This window comes from Chrysoperla carnea, chromosome 1 (assembly GCF_905475395.1).
Source record: "Chrysoperla carnea chromosome 1, inChrCarn1.1, whole genome shotgun sequence".
NCBI classification, from domain to species: domain Eukaryota; kingdom Metazoa; phylum Arthropoda; class Insecta; order Neuroptera; family Chrysopidae; genus Chrysoperla; species Chrysoperla carnea.
The window spans coordinates 68,339,101-68,351,213 of NC_058337.1; the positions used below are offsets into that span (position 1 = coordinate 68,339,101).

The window sequence follows — 12,113 nt, forward strand, 5'->3', positions numbered from 1 at the left end:
AAAATTTATTACACGATATAATATGATCGTACGATACAATAAACTAAAATTATTTTATATCATATAATATATATTATTATATTGTAGGTATATGGGGGTTTATTACCCTATTATACATTTTAAATCTAAACGAGGTTATTTGTGATTGGCACACATCTTTGAATGCTATAAAATTACTTGATTTATTATATAATGTATATTTTATGTTGATGCATTCAATGCTTTTTAAACTCTTTGAAGAAATAATTAACGAAGTGAAAATGAATGGAATCTGGAATTAAATCTAAAGTCTATTGATATAATTTACTCCAGATAAAGTGGTTCCTAAATTCCCAAAACGAACACATAGATGGTGACTCTAACTATGGAATTTCTAGTTAGTTTTAGTCTGCAAAACATTCAAATTTTAATGCCATTTTGATTTTAGTGATCGAGATGATCACTTCGCCACAAATCAGCAAAAAGAATCAATCTGCATAAACTGTACGTCGAATTGTTTTCACACTCATCCTTATTACCAGATTTTTGAGGCTAAGTCAAAGTAATGCGATTGGTAATAAGGAAGCAGGACTCTATTACTCGAGAACTAATTGGACTAACACTCTATATTATGTCAAAATAATATAATCAAAATAAGATTTAATTACTTTTAATAGCTTACCAAATTGTTTACTACAGACCGAATTTTTTTGACGAGTTTCTTACCTGTAACAAAAATGAATAAATAAATTAAAAACAAAAGAAATGTTTTTTGGTAAATAAAATAATGTGTCACTTCTCAAGCCTTATTATACAAATCAGAGATTATACTTTTTAATTTAAAACAGATCTGCAACTCCTTGAAAAATTTTTAATATTTTAGTTCTCTTTAGTCCTGCCTTACTCCAGGCACCTAGGTGCTTGTCGGATAAATCGGTCTTATAAATCGTCTTGATCATCTTTACTTCGTGTTTATTTTTGATTATAATTGACTATTAAGGAACTAAAATGTTATACATTGCATTTAACTTACATCAAACTAGTAATTAATTTTAAATATATTTATATTAAAATAAATGCTATTTAGTTATTTTATTTAATAAATCTCACATTATTTTATTAGAAGACCAGTAAAAAAAATAGTTTACTCAAAGTGCCTTATTCCAGGGTGCTTTTTGGACCGCATTTCATGTTCAGTAGAGTAGCCCTTCTATTTATGTAATAAATTATAATCTGTGATACAAATAATAAAACAAAAATTGTGATTTTACATTTCAATATTGCTGTGATGTTCTATTGCTATGATAATGTCAAAATAATCGATTTTAAATTATGTGAAAGAAATTCTTTTAGTCATTCTTTTTATTGAAAATCTACAGTTCGTTCTTCATGTTAAACAACAATAAAAAAATATTTTTGAAAAGTAAGAAAACTGCTCTTTAAAACATTCATTAGGGGGATTATTCAAAATTAAACATTAACAAATTTTTTAGAGGAAGAATAATTACTACCTAACTACTTTAGTAAAAAACAGTTCTCAAGTAAAACCCTTCTAAAGATGCATCAAAGAAAATACTCATAAATAACTAATGAGTAATGCGCATAAATTTTTATTTTTTATTGAACATAGAAAAGATAAAAAGCATATAATTACCTATTTACATCAATCTGGATTTAAAAAGAGATTTAGCTGTATTAGCAGATTTTCTGAAGCCAGTTTTAATCAAATAAAAAAAAAAATATATTTATTTTGTTGTAGACTGTAATCAGAAAATTTGATTATAGTGAAACAAGACTTAATGAATTATTGATTTGTAAATTTTAAGATAACAAACACAAACATTATCTATATTACAAGTCCAATTTTATGATCTTATCGCCAACTTCCTACGTGGCCTATTGGCGATTCCTTATATCACGGGAAGTATAATAGCAACATCATGAATCGTGAACACAGACTTAAAATTTGTATTCGAAATATCTGTGTAATTAATTTAGGAATAGAAAACAATTTTGTTAGATTATTGTAACAAAATTTGTGTGTATGTATGTATGTATGTATGTATAAAAAATGTAAGTAACGAAATCGTTAACGTAATTTTCCCCAACTTTTAGACGTTTGATTGAGTTGAAAAATTGCACTCGTATCAAGCTGATGTCAGTGTAGTGGCGATTATGCCCGTTGCTCATGCGGAAGGTCATGATGTCAAAACCCATCTAAGTGAGTAGATAAAATCTACTTTGTTACTCAAAAGTACAGAATCTTTAACTTAGCGAAACAAAAAAATAAGAAAATAATTAATAGTTAAAACAAAACTAAAAAAAAGCACGCTTTATTGTATTAAAAAGTGGATAATAATTTAAATTTTAATTTAAAATTCAAAGCGTGGGGTGCTGGATATCTGTCAGATCAGCTAATTTAAAGAATGAATGTAGACAGCACACCACGCTTTGAATTAATTTTACATTACAATTAACTTATTATCCACTTTTTGGTTCAATAAAATGTGTTATTTTTGTTTATAAATTATTTAAATTATGTTTTATTTTATTCAATTTTTGTGTGAAATCTGTCACATAAAGCATAAGTATTCACAATTTTAAAAACTTTGGAAATCAATAACGATTGATAACCCATACAATAAGCTCCATTTGCCTTAGCACTTAAAAAATTAGCAACTACAAATAATTAGAACGAATAACATTTAAAACATGTTTACTAGTGCTAGTTGCAACGACCAATACAAGTCACAATTAATTATTCAAGTATGGTCTGTACAAGAGTAACAAAAGTTAACCGAGAGTCAATTTTCATTCGCTAACGAAAGACATGTTAAAAATTTTACTCTGCAAAAATTTATACCATCTTTAATAAATGCTTAGCTAAATTAATTCTATTCTTGTAAGTGTACTTGAAAGAAGGAATGTGATAAGCAAAAGGCGTGTTAAACATTCTTATACACGACACAAGACAATAATAATAATCCTCGATACCAACAAACTTTCTTAGAATTCAGTCTCGTTCCTAAGCTGCCAACAACACTTATAAACTAACAAAGCAGTTAACAAGCAACAATTTCTTCTTGTAACATTGTATGATAGTAATAATTTTTCTATTTTATATCTACAAGCGATGGTTTAAAATACTGAATAACATAGTTATAAAATGCAATTTTCCGATTTTATATAAATAGTTTTTCAAAAAGGATAAAAATATTATACAAAAATAAAAATATGAGTGGAAAATTGTATGATGCTATTTGTAAATATATAGGATGTCGCAAAAATCAAAACTATCTCTTCGAGAATTGATAAGCAAGTTCATTATTGCTCAAACGATGAGTTTAATTTAAAGCTATCACTTTCATTCGAGATGTTGGATACCAAAGAAAAATATATCTAAATTTTCGTAGCTATGGTTTTTTAATTCGTAATCTAACCTTTTGTACAATATGTATGTACAGTAATCAATTGAATGTTATTTAGAGCAATGACCAATAGTGTCCTTAAAATCAGTGTATTGTAAAGTTAAGCTATACAATACACTTGTTTTGAAACGTTGGCGCACTCAAAATTTTAAAGTATCGATTTTTACGACATTTAAAAAAGCGCCAACATCCTGAAATGCTTACTTTTAGTGATATCAGAAAACTGGTAATATTATTCGAGGAAGGGTGGTCTCACAAGCAAAACGTAAATTTTTGGGGCACTTAGAAACAGATATTATACTCTCGCTTGAAATCGTTTCTACACTTATTCTCATTTCGTCTGGTTTCTATCAGGATCTTTAACAAATTATTCAAAATGAATAGCTTCTAATAATCAGTAGTTAGTTTTGTCTTAGGAGAATGCGATTCTCCCGTCTCGCGACAATAATAATTAGGCTTTGAGCTGTCGATACCAAGTGTGACTTACATGATCAAATGTTACTAGAATTTAATTTCACGATAAAATCTCCGTTTTCTGTAATAGTATTCCATTTCTGAAAGCAAGAGTTTAAAAATGCAGAGCCCAACCAACTCCTCTATAGGAATGAATATAAATAATATAACATACATAATGTAGTATGAGTCATACTCGGACGCCTAAAGACTAATTTTTCCATTCGTGAGATACTCTACGATGTATAACAGCGGATAAGCAGAGCTGTCATTAAATCTTATAATTTTGTTTTGAAGAATATACCGTTATTAGTCTCTCAAATTTTTGAAAATCACCGGTGCCATTGTTTCTATCTACCCACAACCTTGAAAATTTTAAATATTTTAAACTTAGTTTCCTTCTCAATATATATATTATAAATGGGAAAGTAAGGATGTTTGTTTGTTTGATACGCTTTCACGCTAAAGCTAGCGAATGGTTTTTAATGAAACTGTACAGCAATATAGCTCATACTTCAGAATAACACATGAGCTATAATTTATAAAGATAAATTTTAAAAAAATAAAATTTAATCTGACATTTACTATTTTAAATTGTTATAGAAATCTGTAATTCATGGTTCAAAATGATGATTATAGATGGAGCAAATCTATAATCACCATTTGTAACCAGAAATTAAAGTATTCTGTAAAAATTTAAAATAGTAAATGTCAAACCATTCATGGCCAACTTTTCTGATATATTCAATGAATTATGACTATTTTACATTTAACAAAATTGAAAACTGTGCACATCAAGAGAGGTGGAGGCTATAAAGCGGTGTTTTTTACTTTTAAGCCTAGAGAAACGAGCGCGTATCAAGCTAGTATATAATAAAATACAATGATTGTAAAAGAATGGGGAAAAATTTACTTAAAGTACAGCGTTCTCCAAAAAAAAAAAAAATTCTTTTTATCTAAATTTCTTAGATATTTGTAAAAAAAAGATTAATTTTTGATGAACTACAGTGTTATTCTCTTCAATAACTTTCAGGAATTGAGAGAAGAATGCGTTTATAAATTATTAGTGTGACATCCTGTGCATGTCTGAAGTATGGATACTTGTGTACTTCTATGCACAATAGTAAATGCAATACTAGCTAGTAGAGTCGTATTCATACATATAAAATTGAATTTAATATTCTTGGAAAACTGTAAAATATATGGGATGATCATTGTTATTTAAAAGCAGAGTACAAAGTACAAATGATTCAAGATTTAAAGATCAAAGAAAGAAGTGGATCTACATTTTTTGTACATTTGTGTCAAAAAAGAAAAGATAATGGTATGGAATAAAAGTTACATGATGCCTGTTTTTGACAATGAACAATGAATTTTTACTTAATTATTATCACGTACAGCGGACATTATACAGGCGCCTTCATATTTTCATCAGAGACTACACAACTAGGAAAGGAGCAGAGCATCTTTAAATGCCTGATTAAATTTTCATCATTATTTAAAAAAAAGCTTCTCTCTGTTTAGAATAAAATTATTTTTTATATGAACGCCATACTTCGTACTCTATTGAAAGAATAGTAGAATTTGTAATAGTTATAGTCGGACGAGTTAATGCAGTATGGTCGCCAACCCACATTGGTTGGCGATACGCACGATACCTCTGATGGATAGCTACTTAGGGGGCGTCCATAAATTACGTGAGATGATTAAGCGGAGGAGGGGGTCGAGTCAAATATCATCTAATCTCACGTTGGGAGAGGGGGGGTCTTGACAAATATCACGCAATTTTTTTTTCTGATTGAAACAAAGTTGAAACAAAGTCAGAACGAAGTTGAAGGAGCGGATGATTTTACTGAAAATCATATGGACATGTTGGTTCCAATAGTCTCTCTTGAGACCGCGCATAATTCTCCATGGACTGAATTAGAGTAATTCTTTTTTTTTAATCACAGTAGACATAATTTAAGTATTCTATTCTTAACTTTTTATTACATTTATAACTCTCAGCAATATTGATTGGTAGTCTTAACTAGTCGTAAATAAAAGCACAAACCAAATTGTTTTTTTCTTTTTACAATAAACAATCTAACGCGTTTACGTAATAAACCCACATTCTGAAAAATCTCACGTGAGATTGGGGGACGGGGGAGGGGGTTGACTAAAACCTCACGACATCTCACCAAGGGGAGAGGGAGGGACAGAAAATTTAAAAAAACACCTCACGTAATTTATGGACGCCCCCTTATGCTAACTTAGATACTATACCATTCTTTATGCCATACCAGCATTATAGTAAACGCCATGCACTTCTGACCAAGTAAAAACAAAAGTTTGAATTTTTTTTTGTAAATTTTCAAAATAAAATGAATTTGTATATTTTTATGGATTAGTGGTATAAACATTAACAGCATGAACCCACTCCTCTGCCTTTCTGCATGCGGGTGCCACTTATTAAACGTGACCTTAGGACGTATACTAGTTGTCAGGGATATCCCTTTGTCTCTTCTTTATTATTTCTGGAAACGAATATTCAAATTGCGCACCAAAATTTTGACAAGTGGAGAGATTTTTTTTTTTTGTAAAAGAATGTAAATGGTTGGATTTTTGGTGGTTGGAAGTTTTAAATTCATGAGAACATATTTTTTTTTGTAATTTAATTTTTTTCTTTAAAAAAGGCGGTTCCTCACACATTGTTCATGACGGGGTGAAATCATTATTTGACTGGCGTGCAACTTTGGCGTGAAAATCCTGCAAATTTTCACAATTTTCATTGTTTACACTTAGTTTTCATATTCCACTATATATGGATTTGAACAATGAAAATTGTTAAAAATTACCAGGATTTTCGAAAAATAAAGTAACCAGGGCAGATAGAATATGAGTACCTATAACATATCCAAATTATAGAGTAACAGGTATAATCGCAGTGCATGAAATTCAATTGAAACTTCAACCATTCTTATCTGGAAAACCGCTTTTCTTTATAAATATTTTTGTCCACCAACGAATGTTTAAGAGGAGTTTTAAAAAAATTTATAAAGTTTCATGCCAATCAAATAATGATTTCACGCCCCGTTGCAAAATGTGTGAAGAACCGTCATTATTTAAAAATAATTTAATTCAGAAAAAAATTTGTTTCCATTGATTGAAAATGAAGAAATAATATGTACATGGTGGATTTTCCGTAAAAGTGAAAAGGTATAACTTACACTTTTTATTTATATTTTATTTAGAATTACATTATTTAAGGAATACAACTTGAGGAAAAAGTCAAGTTAAAAATGAAACACCTTTATAACGTTCATATCATAGAATATTCTTTAATCACGTGCTTATATCTTCTCAATAAATGTGTGAGGAAAATCTGCAATTGACATGGATATAGTTATTGTCAATTCGTTCATCATATTATCACGACATAATACAAGGAAAAATCGATTGTTAGAGAACTCTTGATGCTTATATTTTATTTATTTATTTATTTGATATGCCCTATTGGGCTAATCAATCCATACATAAGTACATAAGCTCTGATAAAACAATAAAAAAGTATATTTACATCACAAAAAAGAAAACTTCAAATTCTTGAAACAATTAGTTAATAAATAATACTATAAATATCAAAACAATGGATTTCGGAATTATATTAGACTAAATGAAATGAAACGTTGGGGATGCTTATAAATGAAAAATAGATAAATGAAAACTGATATCATGAATACAATATTAAAAATAAAAATATATAAATAAATATAGAAAAAAAACACATATGTATTTTTTGTTCTCGTTTTTCACATTAGATTTTTCATGTTTTTAAAGGAAATAAAAGGAAAAATAATCATTTTAAAATAATCCATCCATTTTATTATGGTTTTGATTTAAAATGTTCAATTTTCTGAGGAAATTTAACGTGACGAAAAATGATTTACGATTTTATTACAACAAACTTGAATCTTTGCCACACTTTATCGAGTTTTTTTCACATGAATATAATAACAAACTGAATGAGTTTAAGTTTTCACTATCAATTTGAGCAATATTAACGCTATTTCATTTCAATTTTTTATACCATGTATATGAAATATACCAAGGCATACTAAGTTTAGTCCCAAGTTTGTAACGCATAAAAAAATTGATGCTATGAAAAATATTTTGGTATACGTGTTCATAAAATTACCTAATTTATCCATTTCCGGTTTTCTCTCTGTCTGTTTCTGTCGTCTGTCATCTGTCCGTCAGTCATCACGATCACTCAAAAACGAAAAAAGATATCAAGCTGCAAGCTTTATAGCGTGTTGAGGACGTAAAAAGTGAGGTCGAGTTCGTAAATGAGCAACATAGGTAAATTGTGTCTTGTAAACCGTTAGAGATAGAACAAAAGTTTAAATGTAAAAAATGTTTCTTATACAAAAATAAACAACTGTTGTTAGAAACATTTTTTCGTAAACATCACTGTTTACCCGTAATATTTGCGCATATTTTGCGCAAATATTAGTGTTATATGGGTATATCATTTATATGTGTGTGACATGTAGGTATGTGTAATGCGATAGAGTAATCAATGTCTATACATTGTATTTCAACAATTAACTCAGTCAATTGTTTGTTTTCACTTGTTGTATAATAATATTTGACAGGTGGGGAATAACAATAATACAATGCGATGAAGGCAAGATTAAGTAAATAAGTCCCGAAGCAATTTTTTTTTTCTGAGAAAGGTTCCAAGATAATTTTTCATAAATGGTTTCAGAGATAGAGTACAATAAACTATATTGGTTTTCTATCCAGATGCCCCGATGAATAACAGTATAGTTTCCTAAATGATCTTTAGTTATACAATGTAAGAAAAAAGCCTCAAACTTATTTCTTTAACTGTTTACAAAATCTCAATAATTTAAAATAAAAGAAATGGTCCGGTGGTTCCACTTGACAATTTACAGTGAATTTTCTAAAAAACATAAAAAAAAACCTTATTATAAAAATTTTTAATGTCAATGATGAAAAAATTTTGTTTGAAAACTTTATTAAAACTTTGTCCATATTTGGAAACCACCTTTTAATTTACTGTGCGATCATTGGCTGAGAAGATATCGATTATCAGAGGCTCTTTTAACAAAAAATTCAAGCGAAATATCCAAGCTCTCCAACCGATGTATTAGTTAACAAAAAAAAAATTCCAAAAAATGTTTTTGAAAAAAAAAATTGGAAAACTTTTTGTTCTATTCGACAGAGCCGTAGACCTACTAACTTGAGCCTATTTGCATTTTTATACCATGCATATATGTAATATGCAAGGTATACTAAGTTTAGTCTCAAGTTTTTATCGCTTAAAAATATTGATGCTATCAACAAAAATTTGGTATAAGTATTCATAAAATCTATTTCCGGTGATCCGTCCATCTGTCATCTCGATAACTCAAAAAAGAACAAAGATATCAAGCTGAAATTCTACAACGTATTCAGGACGTAAAAAATGAGCGACATAGGTCAATTGGGTCTTGACCTATGGGTCCATAGGACCCATCTTGTAAACCGTTAGAAATAAAACAAAAGTTTAAAAGTAAAAAATGTTCCTTATCAAAAAATAAACAACTTTTGTTTGACTCATTTTTTCGTAAACAACACTGTTTACCCCTAAGGGCGCAAATTAGGCGTAAATTGGATAGTATGTATTATATAAATTGATATATGTATGTGCAATGTAATAGAGTAATCAAAACTATTTATGCATGTTATTTCAACAACTAACTCAGCCAATTGTTTGTTTTCACTTGTTATTTATTAATAAAAATTCTTCTTGAAGAAAAGAAAATCACTGAATTAAGCAATATTGATCAAAGTCTATACTTGGAAGATAGACCACTGAAGAACAAGGTATGCTGTTGCCTATTTATTACTTTTAGTATTTTTTTTGACTCATTGTATTCTATAAAAATTAAGCTTCCGTATGTTTATGGCCGCAAAACTATAAAAATCAGTCTATGAATTGACTTGAAATTGATTTTGTACCTCATATTCTTTATAGATATTTTGTTTGCATCTCGCAGATCTCACAGAGACGTATATTTAAAAATAATTGAAAAAGAGAATGAAACTCATATAAATGTTAAACTGTTTCTAGACTGTTTTTATTTACTCAACAGTCAGGACAATTAGTACCAGTCAAAGTCCCAACTCTCTGGAATGCTATTTTTTTCAATTTTCAAATTAAGAAATTTAAAATTTTCGCCTTTTAATTAATTTTAAAATGCAAAAAAATGCATAATTAGCTATCCCAATTTTTTTAAATCTCGGATTCAGTAGTACAAAATGTTTTTCAGAAAATGTACACTCTCCAAATATAATTCACATTAAACATATTTCTGATTTAGGTATATATTTAACGACATAGAGTAGCATTTAAAGGTCTAGTTAATAAATCACAAAATGTAGGTATGTATTTGGGTTTTAGCTATTCATTTCCTACTAAAATATATATTAATAATTATAACATGTTAAGAGCTATTAATAATGTATTAAGAGCTATTAATTTAATTTTATGTACGTAATAGTTTGGTTCTTCACTTTGTATTCAAACTTAACATATTGCTTTTTACTTGTTAACGGATTGTATATTAATGGTTAGGTATTATTTCTGAAATATAATATCGACTCAAATGTATATGAAGTCTCAAAATTGTTCATATAAACTTAATATATAGTTTTTTTATTACCCACATAAATTACGGACCCTTTGATAAATAAATTTAATATTTTATGAAATTATATACCCAGTGATTATAATTAACCATTACTTAAAAATTTCTTTAAAAGCAACAGTTTTTATACTAATTAGTATGCGCTTAACATATCTCTAACCAAGACTTCCGTTTTCTGAACTCCTCGTTTAAAAGCGGCGAGTGAATTTTACGTAAATCAAAGCGAATGATTTACGCATAGTGATTAATAATACACGAGTATTTTTCAGTTTGGCAATAATTAACTATCTCGCGCATGGCTGATATTATAAGGTTTCTTTTCCCAGGGTTTATGATCTGCTTTACTAGCCTTCCTTTATTTCTCACTATAGGAAGTTATTGTAATGTGTCTAATTTACGAAATCGAAATTCTTTATCGTTAAGTAACTCGAAAAATAATAAAGTTGCAAAAAAAGCTTGGACAGTAAAATATTTTTCGGAAAAAGAGCTAAATTTTTGCCCTCTACGCTTTTTTGTAAATTTATTATTTTTCGAGATACTTAACAATAAAAAAAATTTTTTTTTTCGAAAAATTTATATGCATTTAAATTGCAATATTTCGGAAACAGAATTTCCGAAATGGCTTGACCTTTTTGAGCATGTTGTCAGTACTTAAATTAGGTAAACTGGCGGCAAGCTTTAGTTTTAGTTCAGGTGCTAAAAACATCAGTTTTTGTGCTGAGTAAAACATAAGAAAAAGGAACGAGAAACATTCTTTTCATTAAAACTCCGTTAATTTTCATGCTAACGACTTAAAAATTTTTTCATGTTTAAGGTTTTTTATAGTACTGTAAAAAGTGTATGATTTACTTTTTCCAAAAACGCCCAATTTTTCAGTTATTTAAAGTTAAATACTCCGAATTTCAATTGGCAATAGCTCGGAAAAGACTCCCGTCTTTAACATATATTTTTCCACCACCAGAATGGGTGATTACCACCCCCTAGGCAAAGGCACCATATAACTTTGATCTAGAGGCTAATATAAATATTATCAAAGATAATAAATAAGAACTCTAGGATATTTAGAAATAAATTTCGATTTTTGTTCCAATTTCCTAAATCAGTTTTTTGAATTTTATAAATACGTATTTTGACTACCAACTAGTCATCATCAGTATGAATTAACTAATCGTAATTACTCTTATGTTACTCGTTGCTAATTTGGTGCAGTCCGCCACCATTTAGAAAATTGGGGCAAAATTCGAAATGTATTTCTAGAGGGTGAACAAAGCTTAATCCCAAATCAGATGAATCGGAACTATACGAAAGAATTAAGTGTTTTAGCCTCGTTTACTGAAGTGATAGTCCAAGTTTACTTTGACTTTTTTCAGGACCTTATTTTAATATTTAAACAAAAAACTTTTTTGCGCTCGCACATAGCTCCATGCTGTACTAAATAACCAACTCAGTCAATTATTGCATTATTTTGTTAAAAATGAACTTAAATAAAAGCATTAAACAACCGGTACAAATTAAATATGTGTACTATATACATGCGTTTTACGTAATAACATAA

At 28.7% G+C, this 12,113-nt stretch overlaps 1 protein-coding gene across 4 annotated transcripts in view; it reads right to left on the reverse strand.

The window, feature by feature from the left end:
* LOC123290911 (RNA pseudouridylate synthase domain-containing protein 2-like) overlaps positions 1–12,113 on the reverse strand; it is a 730,776-nt gene that overhangs the window by 255,578 nt on the left and 463,085 nt on the right. The gene's annotated exons all lie outside the window — the stretch shown is intronic.